At 42.6% G+C, this 18,132-nt stretch overlaps 1 long non-coding RNA gene across 1 annotated transcript; it reads right to left on the bottom strand.

Annotated features, from left to right (window-relative positions):
- Positions 1-8: 8 nt before the first annotated feature.
- Positions 9-4,369, bottom strand: LOC118023884. Its single transcript, XR_004682919.1, has 3 exons — positions 4,285-4,369; positions 4,008-4,134; positions 9-120 (listed from the first exon to the last, which is right to left on the bottom strand). It is a non-coding gene; the product is annotated as an uncharacterized LOC118023884 (long non-coding RNA).
- Positions 4,370-18,132: the final 13,763 nt, after the last annotated feature.

The following is an 18,132-nucleotide window of genomic DNA, read 5'->3' as shown; positions in this document are numbered from 1 at the left end:
GATCCATCGTCCTTAACTTCCTGGAGTGCTCTTGTAAGACTTGACTCGGAGGAGAGGTGAATCATTTCCACCACAAGGCCGTGATCCTGCAACCGATGACCTATGCCTGTTGCATATTCCCTTAAAAAAACAAAACCACATACCACGCACACAAGAAAAAGGTGGGTTATTATCAATCAAACAAAAGAAAAAAAACCCCTACATCACCAAGCAGTTGTTCCATAGATACTTTGATGACAAATTTAAGTGAGGTATAAGACACTATATTTTTACTGTACTTGGATAAGTGAAGTAGAAGATGCTGTATTTTTTCAAAAATCATGCATGCCCTGCAACTTGTTTTCATTCTTAGACACATTGAAAACATTCAATAGTACATTATCCCTTTGATGGGATCAGTTAAGAGAACTGGAGGCAACTTTAGCCAAACGAAACTTACTTTTTTGAAAATGTGGTGTTCTCATACGGTTGACCACATACAGAATTTTATAAAGAAAGCAGAGTATGTCAAAGCCGTGTTTTTGTGTGGCGTGATACACTGGATAAGCACCACAAACATGGCCAGCATTTTTCAAGATGCAATCATTGATGAAATCATTTCAATTTAAAGACCATGAAAGAAAATGTAAGATTGTTTGAAAGAACAGATAAGACTATTATCTTCAGAAAAATAAGAGAATGCTCATCTACAATTAGTTCTTGGGACAGAGCAGTATTTGTTAAGGTCACTACAACTGCGACAATTCCTTGCTAACAAGTAAATGGATGAGGGGATGCCTGGCTGGCTCAGACAGTGGAGTGTGTGACTCTTTTTTTTTAAGATTTTATTTATTTATTTGACAGAGAGAGAGAAGGAACACAGCAGGGGGAGTGGAGAAGGAGAGGCAAGCCTCCCGCTGAGCAGGGAGCCCGATGCGGGGCTCAAACCCAGGACCCTGGGATCATGACCTGAGCCGAAGGCAGACGCTTAACGACTGAGCCACCCAGGCGCCCCAGGAGTGTGTGACTCTTGATCATGGGGTTGCGAGTTCAAGCCCCGCGTTGGGGGTAGAGTTTACTTAAATAAATAAATAAACAAATAAGTAAATGTATAGCCAAACAAACAAACAAAAAAGAGTAAACGGATGATACCGGAGTTAGCCATCTCGATCAATATCAACCATCCCATAAACAACCTTGGATCAAACCCCAGAGTCCTCTCATCTCCCATTTTCTTTTCTTTTCTTTTTTTTTTTTTAAAGATTTTATTTATTTATTTGAGAGCGAGAATGAGAGAGAGAGAGAGCATGAGAGGGGGAGGGCCAGAGGGAGAAGCAGACTCCCTGCAGAGCAGGAAGCCCGATGCGGGACTCGATCCAGGGACTCCAGGATCATGACCTGAGCCGAAGGCAGTCGCTTAACCAACTGAGCCACCCAGGCGCCCATCATCTCCCATTTTCTCAGCCTGGGTCTTCAAGTCCTAGAGAATCCATCCCAGACCTGTCCTTTGGGTTTATGCTTCCCTTCCTGCCCGATACTTGCTTAGAAACCTGCACAGAAACTTAGAAACCTCAAATGACATGATTCCCTGAAACCTCCTTGATTTACCTCCTTGGACCCTACAATGGTAGTTTGCTCTTCCTCTTATGTATCCTCTGCCTAGAGCAGGAACAACTCAGCATATCCCATCTTCCACTTGTTATTTCTGCACGTGTTTTATCTTGTAGGCTGCATGTGGTACAAAAGAGGAACTGTCACTTAATTATCTGTATATTCCTCACTGTGCTTAGCACACATAACGGATACACATTAAATGCATGTTCTGTGTATTAAAAATTAAAATGATGGCAGGAAAAATGGTTTCCATGCAATTTGGGAGAGTAAATGGTGATTTCAGAAAACGAATTCAAGAGGAAAACAAGAAAAACAAGACATGGTTCATATTTACAGAGTGACAGCCCATGAGTCAAAACTATCACAATAATAATTCACATTGGAGAACATGATTTGAAAATTAATTACTGTTTTGGAGTATCAAGGAATGAAGCAGCCAACCAATATATCACTACAAATCTGTCCGACATCGAAGTGACAACAGAGCAGGCAGCAAGGCCTAGTTTGCGGACTCTGGCAGATGCAGCCTGCACTCGGCCAAGGAGTCCCTAAGCTGCACCCACCAAGGGTCCTAATCCATGGCTAAATGCCAGAACTGCGGAACACTGGGCAGAAGAGCAGTTTCTGAATACCACCCCAGATGGAGGGGGCGCAGAAAAGCAATCTTGAGGACTCCTCTCCACCAATCAACACCAGCCAGCCTGACTCTGGAGCTGGGAGACTGGCAAGGGCATTAAGGTGCAGGAATCAAATGGCTGCTGGAGCCCATCACAATTCTAAAAGAGCTACAAGGTGCTACAGATCTATGTGATGCTCGCTACAAGTTCCAAGAAAGCTGATTTAGTCAAAGATTAATGTAGTTTCCCTGGTTGATGCAAACGATTGCAGCAAAGTTGCTAAATGTTGAGGGAAAACCAAGCCACTATGCATGCTGAGTCTTTACTGCCTCTGGTTCAAAATTGGTTTAAATTAGCACATGATCAAATTAATCCAGGGCATGCCTGCTTCTCTTTCAATTATTAAAGGGAAATCCCATAATTTTCTAATGTAAAAGGAATTGGCCTCTCCCACCCTCCCCATGCTGTGACTGACCTCATTTCTTCCAGTGCGCTGTCTCCCAAGATCCAACCCAAATACCCTCCAAATGAGATGAAGCTATAATTTTGCTTTTACAAACTCTTACAATAAAGATGCTATCTACAGGGGCGCCTGGGTGGCTCAGTCGTTAAGCATCTGCCTTCGGCTCAGGTCATGATCCCAGGGTCTTGGGATCGAGCCCAGCATCGGGCTCCCTGCTCTGCGGGAAGCCTGCTCCTCCCTCTCCCACTCCCCCTGCTTGTGTTCCCTCTCTCGCTGTGTCTCTCTCTGTCAAATAAATAAAATCTTAAAAAAAAAAAAAATGCTATCTACAAACACATTAGATTTCTGTAAAGCAGATATCACCGAGTAAGAATTCTGAGTCATTTTAAGATTGTCAATTTTCACAAAGAGTGAGAACACCAACGCTGCCTTCTTGCTGAGTTGTTTTGTGCATGCCTGGTCTCCTGTTCAGGAAGGATTAGTTCTCATGTCTGAGTCTGCAGTATCACTCACTCAGCACCTAGCCTGGACTAAGTGTGCATGCCTCCAACCAACCATTTGTATACATGCTCTTTGCCAAGCACTATGAAACCCGACAGAATCCAGAGACACAATTATCATCACACATTAAGTCCCCTGTCTGCCTTCAAGTGCCAGCCAATGTGCGCAAGATCAGGGTACTATGCAGACCCAAAGGACAAGCTGGAGACAGCCAAGAGGGCAGGAGACCAGGCCACAACTGCGCTGAAGTGGCCTGCGTGAGTTACAGGTGTTAAGTGGCCTATACAAGTTACAAGTGTTAGTTGGCCTGCACGAGTTAGAGATGGAGAAGAGGGAACGGGCATCCCACATTGAAGGAAAAATAGCAAGGATAAAGGCTGAAAGGAATTCAACAAGCAGTTAAGAAATGAGAGGAACCTGTCTCTGAAATCAGTGAGGCCAACTTGTGGCGTCCTACACTAGACTGTCAGCGCCCCAAGGCAAAGGTTTGTCTGTTATGCTCACTCAAGTATCCCTAGAGCCTAGAACAGTGCCTGGCACATGGAACCCAGCCTGATAATAGCCTTCGTTTTTTTCCTGATTATGAAATCAATGGATATTCATTGTAGAAAACTCGAGCAATACAGAAAACTGAGTAAGAGAGTAATCATCAGAAACCTCCCCAGCCACAGGATAGTAAACCCAACAGTGCATTCTTGTAATTCCTAGAGCAGTGTTCTAACAGCATTTCCAGAGTCTTTCCATTCTCAGCAACTTATGGATGTAAGGCTGAATACTTAATTATTCCATTTGTACACATTCTCATTTCACAGGCTAGAAAGAAATAAATATACCTCTGTTCATTATTGATAGAAACGATAACGCAATCTGAAGGCCTCTCTCGATCACGCTCTTTCTGAATCACTTGATAAAAGTGCTGGAAAAGCCCTTCTTTCCAAGTGTCCCTGCTGCTGGCATCACCTGAAAAATATTGACATGTTCATGCTCTTGCAAGGGCAAAAGCAATCACTGAAGGTTTTCAGGGTTTTTTACAAAAGTGTAAAGGAATGGCAACACCTCTATAAAGAATAGATGAAGAAAACTGAAGGGGAATCTCAGCAAGACTCTTACCTAACTGAGTGGACTGGGGTCGCTCATGACTTTCTTCGTGCCTTTTTGAATAATCAGCCACATTCCGCCGTAATTCTTTAATGCTATTGGATGCATGAAAATATAATAGTTTGTGCAAATGCAGTCTCCCTCTAAATGTGTCCCCAAAAGCCAAGAAATAAATACCAGGTCACCTGGCGCAATACGTATGCACCAAAAGAAAGGCCGTGTCTACACAGAGATAGACGCTCAATAATCTGTTCTCATTTCAGAATATTTTGAGTTTCTGGGATTTTTTCTGTCCTCTCCCATTCACTTCCTCTTGCCTGTTAGGATGAAAAGTACTACATGGAGCCATTGATCTTTGTCAATCAGACTAATACAGACAGAAACTCATATTTGAAGGTGTTTATTTTAAAGAAGAGGAGATAATTTTATCAGACGTGTCTATCTTTTGAAGAAGAGGCACTTATCTCTGAAGGTCTTCATTGGATGTGAGTAAAAAACGAGTCAATGAGGTCTGCTCATTTTACTCCTAAACACTCTACAGCTCCTGTGAGCCAGCTATTTTCCCTTGCTAAAGGCATGCAAATAGTGCACAGATGCTGGGTAATCTATTAGCCATCTAAAGTAGTCCCCTTTGCTGTGATTTAACAGAAGAAAGGGGGAATTCAATGCACGCTGTACCCTAAATCAGGCATTTTTACTGCGGCTCTCCAGCATCCAGACACCAATGTGTCTGTCCACAAGGAGTGTCCTGCCAGGGAGAGAAGCACCTCGGCAGGCAGTGATTAGTTCCTTTCTCACCAGAGGCATCAGGCTGCATGGCAGAGCAGCCACGGAACATGCTCAAACCATGACTATTCAGCAAGCTGCCAGCAAACGTCGATCCCTTTGCTCTGCCCCTGTACGATTTTCATTTGGGTTCTTGTCCATATCCAATTGCCTGACACAGCAAAGACGCAGCTCCAGACTTTTAGAGGCAGAGCTTGTGCCTGAATCCACACCTCCCCCACTGCCTGAGGATCCTGAGCTACAAGAAAATGTTTCCTTCCCCCACGCAGACTTTATCTCTGTCTACTGTCTCTGACAAACACTAGCCACTGACTCCAGAGGCCATTCCTCAAGCTGCCTGCCCTCTCTACCCCTTTCTAGGCTGTCTTCTTGCTGGCTTTCCCTTACCCTTTATATACTTTCTTTTAACAAAGTGGTCTGTAAAATGCCCAACACCACTCTAAGTAATTAGACAGGGTTTGTGGGGCACCTCAGAAGCTGGTACATGGTCATCCAGGAAAGGCAGTATGATGTTGAAATTGCAACTGCCTGGGTATGAATCTCAGTGCTGTCACTTACTAATTGGGTAAGCTTGAACAAGTTACTTAACATTGCTATGCCTCAGTTTCCCCACCTGTGAAATGGGGCAATTGGAACCTACCTGGAAGTGTTGCTATGAGGATTAAATGAGTTAATGCAGGTAAAGCCCTTAGAACAGTATCTGATGCAGGACAGGCCTTCAATAGATGTAAGCCATTATCATCTATCTCTGCCTTTAGGCTTCCTTCACACCAGAGCTAAGAAAATCCCTCCTTCAGAAGATCACCTACCGGTGTAAGTATTCTGAGTCTCATTGTCAGGAAACGTTACCTGAGAGAGACTAACCCCCATTAACAGTCACTCTTGAACTCTCTACTTCCAAGTGCTTCCGCAGCTGAGGAAGGCATTTTTCAATTTTGAATTATTAATCTAATCTGACACAAATCTCATCTTTAATGCAGGTGAGAGAGAGGCCCTGTCAAGGTTTATACATATAAAAATCAATTCAGATACAATTCAAGGAAGACTGCTTTTTACCAAAACTACAGAGGTAAATCCAAAGCAAGAATCCTGAAGTGCCACGTTGATTTACCTATTTTGTTATTCAGAAGAACTCCACTGCTGAATGTGACAGACTAAACTAAGTAAGGCCACCTTCAAAACTAGTTTAAAGACTTCAGAATCCTACACGGTGGTCAAAACAAATGAGGATCAATTATCCTCCATGACATACTGTTACGTGAAAGAAGCAAGTTCTAGAACAATATACCAGTGTGAGCCATTTCAGTTAAAAATAAAGGGGGAAAATGGGGAGAACACTGAAAGGGATTTTTACTTTTTAATATCAAACACTTTTATATCTGTTTATCCATTCCTGAGAGAGAGAGAGAGAATGGGCAAGGGAAGGGGCAGAGAGAGAATCTCAGACTCCATTCTAAGCATGAGCCGGACACAGAGCTCGATCTCATGGCCCTGATATCATGACCTGAGCCGAAATCAACAGTCAGACACTTAACAGTCGACTGAGCCACCCAGGTGCCCCAAACCATTTTTAAGTGACTTTATTTATACTGGAATACTGATTCACCTCATAACCAAAATAAATTTGCATTTTCAGAGCATAAACCCATGGTCAGATGGTAGCACAAAAAAGGTGGAGAGGTGTGGAAGAAGGGAGTCAAGGGCCTGCTGCAGTGGGTCACTCAGGCAGAGCCCACAAAGGGGCTCGGATGGTCGAGTCCCTTCAATCTGTAGGTCTGTTTTAGTTACTAGAGTTCAAATGACTATGGAAAGGGAGAAGTTAAAGCCGAATGGCTTAATATGATCAAGTTGACCTGAGGGACTTCCCAAAAAGCAAATATTAATAGCATCAATTTTAACAAACACATAAGTCTGCACAGTAAGAACACATCTAAATTACTACTAAAGCTTTTAACAAATTGAGCCACAACAATAAAACTTTACCTTAGCATGTCTTCACCCTCCTTTAAGTAGCCCTCTTGGGGAGAATAAGAAGTCGGCAGAAAAGGTTTATATGGCTTGCTGCTAAAAAACCAACAAAGACAAAATTACACTTAAGAAGAAATTATTTCCCATAGCCCACACGTTAGTTTCCACAGTTTTGGTACACTCAAAGGTGATTAAATCTTCAGTTAAACTGGATTTTTAAAACTCGAACAATGATTTTCTCAAGACTTTTTTTTTTTTTCAGAATCTCTATTTTGTAATGCCTATTTCTATTTTTGTCTAGTTTGTTTGCTCAACTGTTTTTCCAGAGTTGACAACTGAAAGCACAGCTCTGTCACAAGAAAAGACCATTATAATAAATTCACCAATGGAAAGGGGCTTCAACATAATGAATCAGATTTACCCAAATGAACTGAATTAAACAAAAAAGAAAAGTAAGAATGTAATGCTGGTGGTGTCTGGTAATCTTAAAAAAAATCTGTTTTTTTGGGGCGCCTAGGTGGCTCAGTCGTTAAGCATCTGTCTTCAGCTCAGGTCATGGTCCCAGGGTCCTGGGATCGAGCCCCGCATCGGGCTCCCTGCTCCGCGGGAAGCCTGCCTCTCCCTCTCCCACTCCCCCTGCTTGTGTTCCTGCTCGCGCTGTCTCTGTCTCTGTCAAACAAATAAATAAAATCTTTAAAAAAAAAATAAAAATAGTAAGGGGCAAAATCTAGGAAGAAAATGCCTGCTACAAATTGTTAGCTGAAAGAAACAAGGGGCTAAACAAGATTAACTATTATGAATTTGGACCGAGAGGGTTAAAGAGTTATTAGAAAGCTTTCCTTTTCCAAACAGGATCAGGAGCACAGATGCTCCACTCGACCCTCTTCTCAATGATCCTAGCCAAGTTTGAAGGCCATGAGAAGGAATAAGCAGATGGTTCAATGTGAGTAAGTCAAAAGGAAGTTGCATTTGCCTTATTCGGCTTCCTAGCAACTAGACTGAATGATGCCAAGAAAGCCAGCCGGCTCTAAGGAGAAACGCTGCAGGACACTTGGAACCCAGCGGTCGGGCAGGGGAGAGAAGGCCCCCAGACACCCTCACCTGGCAAAACAAATCCAGTGCCGCCTGACACCCACACATCCCACTTCACCAGGACCTTCCCTTCCCCTTGCGGTTGCCCCGGCCACACCGATGCCAACCCCTTGACTACCAGGACAACCTTTCAAACTCCAGTAACAACAGATGAGCAGTCTGGCCCAGCCATCAAAGAGTAACTTCCCACTTCTCCAAGGGAGGCAAGGCCCAAAGCACTCAAGGCACCTCAGCCAGCTGGACAAAGGATTCCGCAGGCCAAAAGGCCCACGCTCAGACACTGCAGCCCAAGCACTGAGAAAGGCAGGCAGACGTGTATACTGGCTGGGATCCCGGAGGCCTGAGAAACATCGCTCCCAGAGCCACAGTATGTTCCTCCTTTTCTCCTCCTTCAAAACATTCCCTAAGTACCGTGCAGGCTGGGGGTTCCCAAATGGGCTGCGTAAAGGAATCACACTCAGGCAGGAATTGTCCTTGTATAAGTACATAAATAGGCACACGAAATACATCTGCAATACCATGCAAATGGCCAAAGGAAGGCCTGGATTATTAAACGTTGCAAGGTTACTCTAAGCCCTGGCAATACCACTGTATTTTGCCATATATTCTGGGTCTCCCTCTAACTGGTGGCACCCATTAAAACTTCAGTTCCCCTCCTACTCCGTACATAGCATAGCAGCCACTGTCAAATAGAAAATGGGACTTCTAATTACAAATATATCTTGGGAAATGAATACAGTTTCCAAGATGTTCAATGAAAATGTTTTCAATGCATTATACTTAAGCCTTGTAACAACCAATCAAGCTGGGTATTATCAACCTCCCCACACTTTTTAAAAACAGATGAGGAAACTGAGAGTCGGGTCACACGACTTGCTACACAGCTAAGCTATAAAGCCGAAATTCAAATCCAGGTGTATCTGACTATAAAACCCAGGCTCCCTCCAATACCTCATAGCCCAGAAACTCTGGGCTTAACCCAGGAGGTCTGCAAGTAAAAGAAAAATAGGAAAAGCAATGAAAGAAGGACAAATATAAGGAATAAAGATATTAAATCATGCTGTATTTTTATGGAAAGTAGATTCATGTGGGCCTAAAAAACTCTCATTTGAGAGCATAGAGAGTATGGCAGAGGGCTCCACGGTGAAATGGCTGCCTGCCCACGCCTCTCCTGGCCACGCTCCAGCAGGCGAAGAGCCTCCTCCACACCTCTGGGTGGACCACCTAAGGAAGAGCAATTCATGATTCAAGCCTCAAGACTGATGTGGAGGAACCAGAATTCTCATATGCCACTAGTACGAAAGTAAAATGGTACAATCACTTCAGAGAATCATCTGGCAGTTTCTTATGTGAAACACATAACCCAGCCAGCCCAATCCTAGATATTTACCTGATAAAAATGAAAGCACAGGTCTACTTAAAAACTGTGCATGAACGTTCACAGCAGCTTTATTTGAAATAGCCAAAAACTAGAAATGTCTAACCACAGGAAGATGGGAAAACAAATTATGGTGTATCCACAGGTCTTAGCCTGCCCAGGCCACCATAATAAAGCATCATAGGCTGGGTGGCTAAAACAACAGAAATTTATTGTATCAGAGTCCTGGAGGCAGGAACTCCAGGATCAGGATGTTAGCATAGTCCAGTCCCAGTGAGAGTTCTCTTCTTGGTTTGCAAAGGCCACCTAATTGCTGGGCCCTCACACAGCCCTTTGACAACATGTGCACAAGGAGAAAGAGAAGACTCTTCCTCGTCTTATAAGACCACCAAACCTACAGGATTAGGGCCCCACCCTTTTGACCTTATTTATCCACTCCTAAAAGCCCTGTCTGCAAATACAGTCATGTTGGGGGGTAGGGCTCCAACATATGATTATAGGGAACACAATTCAGTCCATGGCACCATAAAATGGAATACTACTCAGCAACAAAGAAATGGAAGTACTGATCCACCCAACAATACAGATGAATCTCAAACTATTCCGAAGGAAACCAGAAACTTCTCCATATAAATACACACTGTATGATTCCATTTAAATAATTCACATAAATTACATATATAATATATAGAAACTTATAGAAAATGCAAGCTAGGGGAGCCTGGGTGGCTCAGTCAGTTAAGCATCTGGCTTCAGCTCAGGTCATGATCCCAGGGTCCTGAGATCGAGCCCCACATTGGGCTCCCTGCTGAGTGGACAGCCTGCTTCTCCTTCCTCTGCTTGTGCTCTCTCACTCTCTGTCAAATAAATAAATAAAATCTTAAAAAAAAAAACCCACAAAAAAAGAAAATGCAAGCTAATATATTGTGATAAAAGTGATAGACCAGTTGCTGCCAAGAGAAGGGGGAATGATAATGATGAATAAGAAACTTTGGGGGATGACAGCTGTGTTCATTATCTTGATTGTAGTGCCGGTCATCCACATGTCCAAACTGAAGTTGTACATTTTAAATATGTGCAGTGTATTTATTATATATCAATATTACACATCAATAATCATACATCGATAAAGCTGAAAAAACTCCAAGCTTTTTTCCCGTTTCATTTTCCCTCTGTAACACCAATGTGTTTTTTTTCTTTCCCTTTTTTTAAAAAGTTTATTTATTTTTAAGTAAACTCTACACCCAATGTGGGGCTCAAACTCACAATCCCAAGATCAAGAGTCACATGGTCTTTCGACTGAGCCAGCCACACGCCCCAACATCAAAGTGTTTTCAATTCAATGTGTTTCAAGTTTTATTTTTTTTTCTTTTTTTTTTTTAAGCAGACTCCCTGCTGAGCAGGGAGCCCGATGCGGGACTCGATCCCGGGACTCGATCCCGGGACTCCAGGATCATGACCTGAGCCGAAGGCAGTCACTTAACCGACTGAGCCACCCAGGCGCCCCTGTTTCAAGTTTTAGCACTGGGAAGAAATCATGCAGATTCTGATGTCTTTACCTGGAGAGAACCTTACACATCTATGCAAAGAGAGTCCGTCGAAACACTTCCCCACTATTTCAAATTAAATGTACATGTCACTCCCAAAGCCTCCAGGAATGCTAGTACGATTATTTTTAACTTGTTACTATTGTATCTCAATTACTTCAACTTATTAGACAGCTGATCTATTAAGTTCTCAGGGTAGGACCCACTGGGGATAAATTTTAAAATTAAAAAGATTTTTAAGAATCTACTCTTAGAAGTTCCATCATAATTTCAAATTTCACTAAAAACAATTTGAATTTTAACACTCCTCTGGAGAAATTTCAATCAAGCCTCCAGAAATAGGAAAAGAATAGTACCATGGCACTGTCAAAGGACACAAACCAAAAAAAGTCATAGGTTTCCTCTATGATATTCTAAAAAAAAACCAGGGTGAATACACAGCTAAACACAGTGTCACCATGCAATTCAGCAATCACACCCAACTGATCTGAAAACGTATGTCCACATGAAAACCTCCCCATGAATGTTTATAGCAGCTTTATTCATAATGGCCAAAAACTGGAAGCAACCAAGATGCCCTTCAATAGGTGACATAGATAAACAAACTGGCACATCCAGACACTGAATTTTATTAAGTGATAAAAAGAAAAGAGCTATCAAGCCACAAAAAGACTTGACTAAATCTTAAATGCATATTGCTAAGTCAAAGAAGCCAGTCTAAATAGCTTACATACTATACGGTTCCAATTATAAGACATTCTAGAAAAGGCAAAACTATAGAGATGGGTGAAAAGATCAGTGGTTGCCAGAGGTTTGACACAATGGAACTGAATAGGTGAAGCACAGGGGTTTTTTCCAGGCAGTGAAATTATTCTGCATGAAACAGTGATGGTGGATACATGACACTATGCATTTGTCAAAACCCACTGAACTTCACAGCATGAAGAGTGAACCTTAATGTATGCAGATTTTAACAAATCATTTAGGAAGTCGAGAGAATCCCAGGATGGAATACAGAATGTGACAAAACAATTACAAATTGTCTATGAATGTATGAAACAACCTCACAGAAGGGAGGGAGGGAAAATGTAGGAGCTCACCTTTGTACAGCTTTGCAGAGAACCAGGTGGGAAAGGATTTGGCCCACGGCTGTAGTTTTCCAACCCTTGCTCTAAAGCCTAATGAGGCCCTCAAGTGGTAACTTTCAGAAGCCTGTAAAAGGAGGGCCATGTGATGTGGGATCCGTGCCACAGGGAAGGCGGCCAGACCCACGGCTTTGCCCGCATCTGGTCCAGAGTCGATGCCAAAGTCCTGATCCGGACTTAAAAGATAACTAACGCCCAGCCCCCACCCTTCCACAGCCCCCCCCCCACCCCCACCACCAGTCTGACCTAATTTTCTACTTCCACCGGCACTCCTGGGGGGCTCCCCCCATGGCAACTGGCATGCCTTCTAGTTGCTACCTTTAGGAGGGCCTTGCCCCTTGTGGGTCCCACTGTCTTAAAACACTCCCCTCCACACACACACACAAATACCCACATGGCGAGCTCCCCCACTTCCATCCAGGGTTCTGCCCAAATGTCACCTTCTCTGTTGGGCCCTCCCTCACCTTCCTCACCACCTGTGCTCCCTGCCCTCTGACCCAGTTTCACTTTTCTCCACGTCACTCATCAACACACACACACACACACACACACACACTTTAAAAATAAACTTTATTTTTTACAACACTTCTAGATTTTCAGAAAAATTGTAAAGACAGTACTATATAAGAAAATTCCCATATAACCTACACTTAGTTTCCCCAATTATTAACATCTTACATTTGGAATACATTTATTATAACTAGTGAACCAATATTGATACATTCCATGTATCAATTAAAAGAAGTCCATACTTTATTCTGATTTCCTCAGTTTTTACCTTTCTTTCTGGTCCAGGATACCACATTTCATTTTTTGGTCATGTCTCCCTAGGCTCCTCTTGGCTGAAGCAGTTTCTCAGACCTTCCTTGTTTTTGATGACCTCGACAGTGTGGAGGAGCACTAGTCACATACTACATATTTTTATTTATTTGTGTATTATCTCATCCCAAGCCAGAAGGTAAATTTCTAGAAGACAGGGATTTTTGTCTGTCTCTTTACGATTTCCCCAGCAACTGGAACAGGGCTTGCCACAATGTAAGTGTTCAATGAATAACTGCAGAATGAATGAATTTGCTAAAATGAATGATATTTTTAAAAGTCTAAACTCCCTAGACCTTCAGGTTTCATAGAGCCCAGCCCCTCTCATTTAGCACATGAAGACAGTTAGGTCTTGAGGGGTTAGGTAACTTTTTTTTTTTTTAAGGATTTTATTTATTTGACAGAGAGAGACACAACGAGAGAGGGAACATAACCTGGGGGAGTGGGAGAGGGAGAAGCAGGCTTCCCGCTGAGCAGAGAGCCCGATGTGAGGCTTGATCCCAGGACCCTGGGACCATGACCTGAGCCAAAGGCAGACGCTTAATGACTGAGCCACCCAGGCGCCCCTTTTCTTTTGGTTTTTAAGATTTATTTATTTGAGAGAGAGAGAGAGAGAGAGAGAGTATGCAAACAGGAGGGAGGGGCAGAGGGAGAGGGAGAGAATCCTCAAGCTGACTCCTTGCCAAGCACAGGGCTCAATCCCACAACCCTGAGATCATGACTTGAGCTGAAATCAAGAGTTGGATGCTCAACCGACTAAGCCATCCAGGCACCCCAGGTTAGGTAACTTTCAAGTTACAGGAACCAGAACTAGAACCTCCTCAACCTTTTGTGACTGCCACAACCAGAAAACCCATATTTCACTGTACACAAGGACCCCTCAACCACTGTCGGTCTGACACTTCAAGTTGCCCACAGGGAACTTGGGAGCTGATACTCATTCTCAGCAACCTCAACAGCTTTTTTGGCATAACAGTGTTTATTTGGGTCAATGACTTGAATATTTTATTGCATTTTTGCTCTTTTTTTGTTAAGATTTTATTTTATTTATTTTGACAGAGAGAGACACAGCGAGAGAGGGAACACAAGCAGAGGGGAGTGAGAGAGGGAGAAGCAGGCTTCCCGCTGAGCAGGGAGCCCGATGAGGGGCTTGATCCCAGGACCCCGGTATCATGACCTGAGCTGAAGGCAGATGCTTAATGACTGAGCCACCCAGGCGCCCCTTTGCTCTTATTATTTTATAAACATAAGGGAAAAAACAAAAGGAAAAAAAATGCTGACACCAGTAATTAGGAGAAGTCATCTAGCAGGTGACAAACAGAAGTGAGATCTTTTAGGTCAAATCAGATTCTACGTAGGCCTTGGCTGATCACCTGAAACCAGCACCAAGTGCTAGAAAACCCTATGAATGAGTGTGTAAATGGAGAGACATGAATACCCTCCCACGATAGATACTATTTTTTCCTCATTCCTTATCTTTTCAGGAAAAGATATCAAGAATTCTTTCCACTTGTTATACCTGTATGGTAACATTTCAACATGTGCTTTAGTGATAACCAAATGGGAATCCAATAATTGTTGGGTAAAATCTGCTAAGCATGAACTTCAAATGTATACTTTCGGAACTCATCCAGAGCCCAATGCATAGCATGGTCTAAATAAATACTTACAGAACACACGAAGATGAAGTGATTCAAAACTTTATCAGAAATGAACAATATGGGGGGTGCTTGGGTGGTTCAGTCATAAGCATCTGACACCTGATTTCAGCTCAGGTCATAATCTCAGGGTCATGAGACTGTGCCCCACGTCAGGCTCTGCACTGGGCATGGAGCCTGCTTAAGATTCTCTCTCTCTCTCTCTCTCCCTCTGCCCCTGCCCCCTACTCTCTCTAAAAAAAGAAAAAAAAATGCTGCATAAACATGGAAAAATTATTTCTAGTGCTTCTACTCTTCTATATATTCCATACAAATACTAGACATTAAAGCAAATGCTCTTTAGATACACAGAAGCGTTCTTTGCCAAACCTGTATTCTGGGAAAATTTATAAACTTCAAGCATATCAAACAGATAGATTTAGGAAAATTTTACTTATGTGTTTTTTACTCTATCTTCTTCCAAAAGCCTTAAGGGTGCTACCTAAGAAAGTTGATTCATATATGTTAACATCTCATTAAGCAGTATGATTGGGATATAAGATAGTTCACACACACACACACACACACACGTAGTATCAAAGCTTTTCACTTTAACCTTTTTCTATTTCGTTATTTTTATCTTTCTTCAAAGATTTTATTTATTTATTTATGAGAGAGACCACGCGTGCACAAGCACAAGCGGGGGGAGGGGCAGAGAGAGAAGCAGACTCCTGCTGAGCAGGGAGCCCCACTCGGGACTCCATCCCAGGACCCCCAGATCATGACCTGAGCCAAAGGCAGACGCCCAACCGACTGAGCCACACAGGTGCCCCATCTTTATCTAATCTTTCTAAAATGTACTAAACCCATCTCATCCTTCCTTAACAACTGAAAGTCTTTCATCATTTGTCTGTTGGCTAGTCCAGGTCAGTTATGACCATCACTCCCATATTTTATCAAATATAAGACTTGTACTTTTTCTTTTTCATATATGAAATTAGGGATCCTTCTTACAATAATATATACATTTGATGTTGTGTGTTTTACTTTTAAAACCTACTATTGGGGCGCCTGGGTGGTCATTAAGCATCTGTCTTTGGCTCAGGTCATGATCCCAGGGTCCTGGGATTGAGCCCTGAATCAGGCTCCCTGCTCAGCAGGAAACCTGCTTCTCCCTCTCCCACTCTCCCTGCTTGTGTTCCCTCTCTCGCTGTCTCTCTCTCTGTCAAATAAATAAATAAAATCCTTTTGAAAAAATTAAAATTAAAATTAAAAAAATAGGGGCACCTGGGTGGCTCAGTCATTAAGCGTCTGCCTTCAGCTCAGGTCATGGTCCCAGGGTCCTGGGATCAAGCCCCACATCAGGCTCCCTGCTCCGCGGGAAGCCTGCTCCTCCCTCTCCCACTCCCCCTGCTTGTGTTCCCTCTCTCTCAAATAAATAAAATCTTCAAAAAAAAAAAAAAAAAAGAAAGAAAATTATAAAAATAAAAGCTACTATTAAAGGTGGCTCAGTAGGTTAAGCAGCTGCCTTTGGCCCCGGTCATGATCCCCACGTCCTGGAATCAAGGCCCAGGTCAGGCTCCCTGGTGAGCAGGGTGTCTGCTTCTTCCTCTCCCTCTGCCCCTCCCCCTGCTTGTGTTCTCTCTCGCTTGCGCTCTCTCTCTCAAATAAATAAAATCTTTAAAAATAAATAAAAAATGAATGACATCACAAGATGCAATTGGCATGAACTGTGGGAAACTCTAGAAGACAAAGGACCTGTTTCTTCAGTAACGACAAAATATTTTAGAGGGAACCTATAGATTTAAGACTTAAGAAACATCGGGCGCCTGGGTGGCTCAGTTGGTTAAGCGACTGCCTTCGGCTCAGGTCATGATCCCGGAGTCCCTGGATCGAGTCCCGCATTGGGCTCCCTGCTCAGCAGGGAGTCTGCTTCTCCCTCTGACCCTCCCCCCCTCTCATGTGCTCTCTCTCACAAATAAATAAATAAAATCTTTAAAAAAAAAAAAAGACTTAAGAGACATCAACTGCTACAGAACATTCCACCCAACAATAGCAGAATATACATTTTTCAAGTGCACATTGAATATTCCCAAGGATAGACCATGTTAGGTCACAAAACAAGTCTTGATAAATTCAAAAACATTGAGATCATAAAAAGTATCTTTTTCTGGGGGCACCTGGGTGGCTCAGTCGTTAAGCGTCTGCCTTCGGCTCAGGTCATGATCCCAGGGTCCTGGGATGGAGCCCCGCATCGGGCTCCCTGCTCCAGGGGAAGCCTGCTTCTCCCTCTCCTACTCCCCCTGCTTGTGTTCCCTCTCACTGTGTCTCTCTCTGCCAAATAAATAAATAATATTTTTAAAAAAAAATCTTTTTCTAATCACAATAGAATGAAATTAGACATCAATAGTTGAAGAAAAACTGAAAAATCCTAAAACTGGAGAAATTCACACCCTTTTAAATACCAATGGGTCAAAGAAACCACAGTGAAAAATCAGAAAATACCCTGAGACAACGAAAATGAAAACAACAACATAGCAAAACTGAGATGCAGTGAAAGTAATGCTAAGAGAAAAATGTATAGCTGTAAACATTTATATTAAAAAAGATCTCAAATCAACAACCTAACTTTACCACTTAAGGAACTAGAAAAAGAAGAACAAATAACCCAAAGCTAGGAGGAGGAAGGAAATAATAAAGATTAGATTAGAGATAAATAAAATAAAGAAAAACAATAGAGAAAAATCAATAAAATGAAGGTGGTTCTTTGAAAAGGTCAACGAAGTTGATAAACCTTTAGCTGGATTAAAAAAGAGAAAAAAGAACACACAAATAACTAAAATCAGATATAAAAGAGAGAACATTACCACCAGTTTCACATAAATAAAAAAGATTATAAGAGAGTACTATGAGAGCGCCTGGGTGGTGCAGTCAGTTGAGCGTCTGACTCTTGGTTTCAGCTCAGGTCATGATCTCAGGGATATGATCTCGGGGTTGTGGGATTGAGCCCCATGTGGGGCTCAGCACAGAGTCGGCTTGGGATTCTCTCTCCCTCTATCCCTCCCACTCATGGGCGCTCTCTCTCTCTCTCAAAAATAAATATTAAAAAAAGAGAGAGAGGGGTGCCTGGGTGGCTCAGTCGTTAAGTGTCTGCCTTCGGTTCAGGTCATGATCCCGGGGTCCTGGGATCGAGCCCCGCATCGGGCTCCCTGCTCAGTGGGAAGCCTGCTTCTCCCTCTCCCACTCCCCCTGCTTGTGTTCCTGCTCTCACTATCTCTGTCAAATAAATAAATAAAATCTTAAAAAAGAAAAAAAAGAGAGAGAGAGTACTATGAGCAATTATACACGATAAATTGTATAACCTAGAAGAAATGCACAAATTCCTAGAAATACACTATCTACCAAGACTGAGTCATGAACAAATAAAAAATCTGAATAGACCTGTAACTAGTAAGAAGACTGAGTCATTAATTTAAAAACTCCATAAA

The sequence above is a fragment of the Mirounga leonina genome, unplaced genomic scaffold (genome assembly GCF_011800145.1).
Source record: "Mirounga leonina isolate KUSES-001 unplaced genomic scaffold, KU_Mleo_1.0 Mir_180, whole genome shotgun sequence".
Taxonomy (NCBI): Eukaryota; Metazoa; Chordata; class Mammalia; order Carnivora; family Phocidae; genus Mirounga; species Mirounga leonina.
This window is presented reverse-complemented; position numbering and strand designations above follow the sequence as displayed.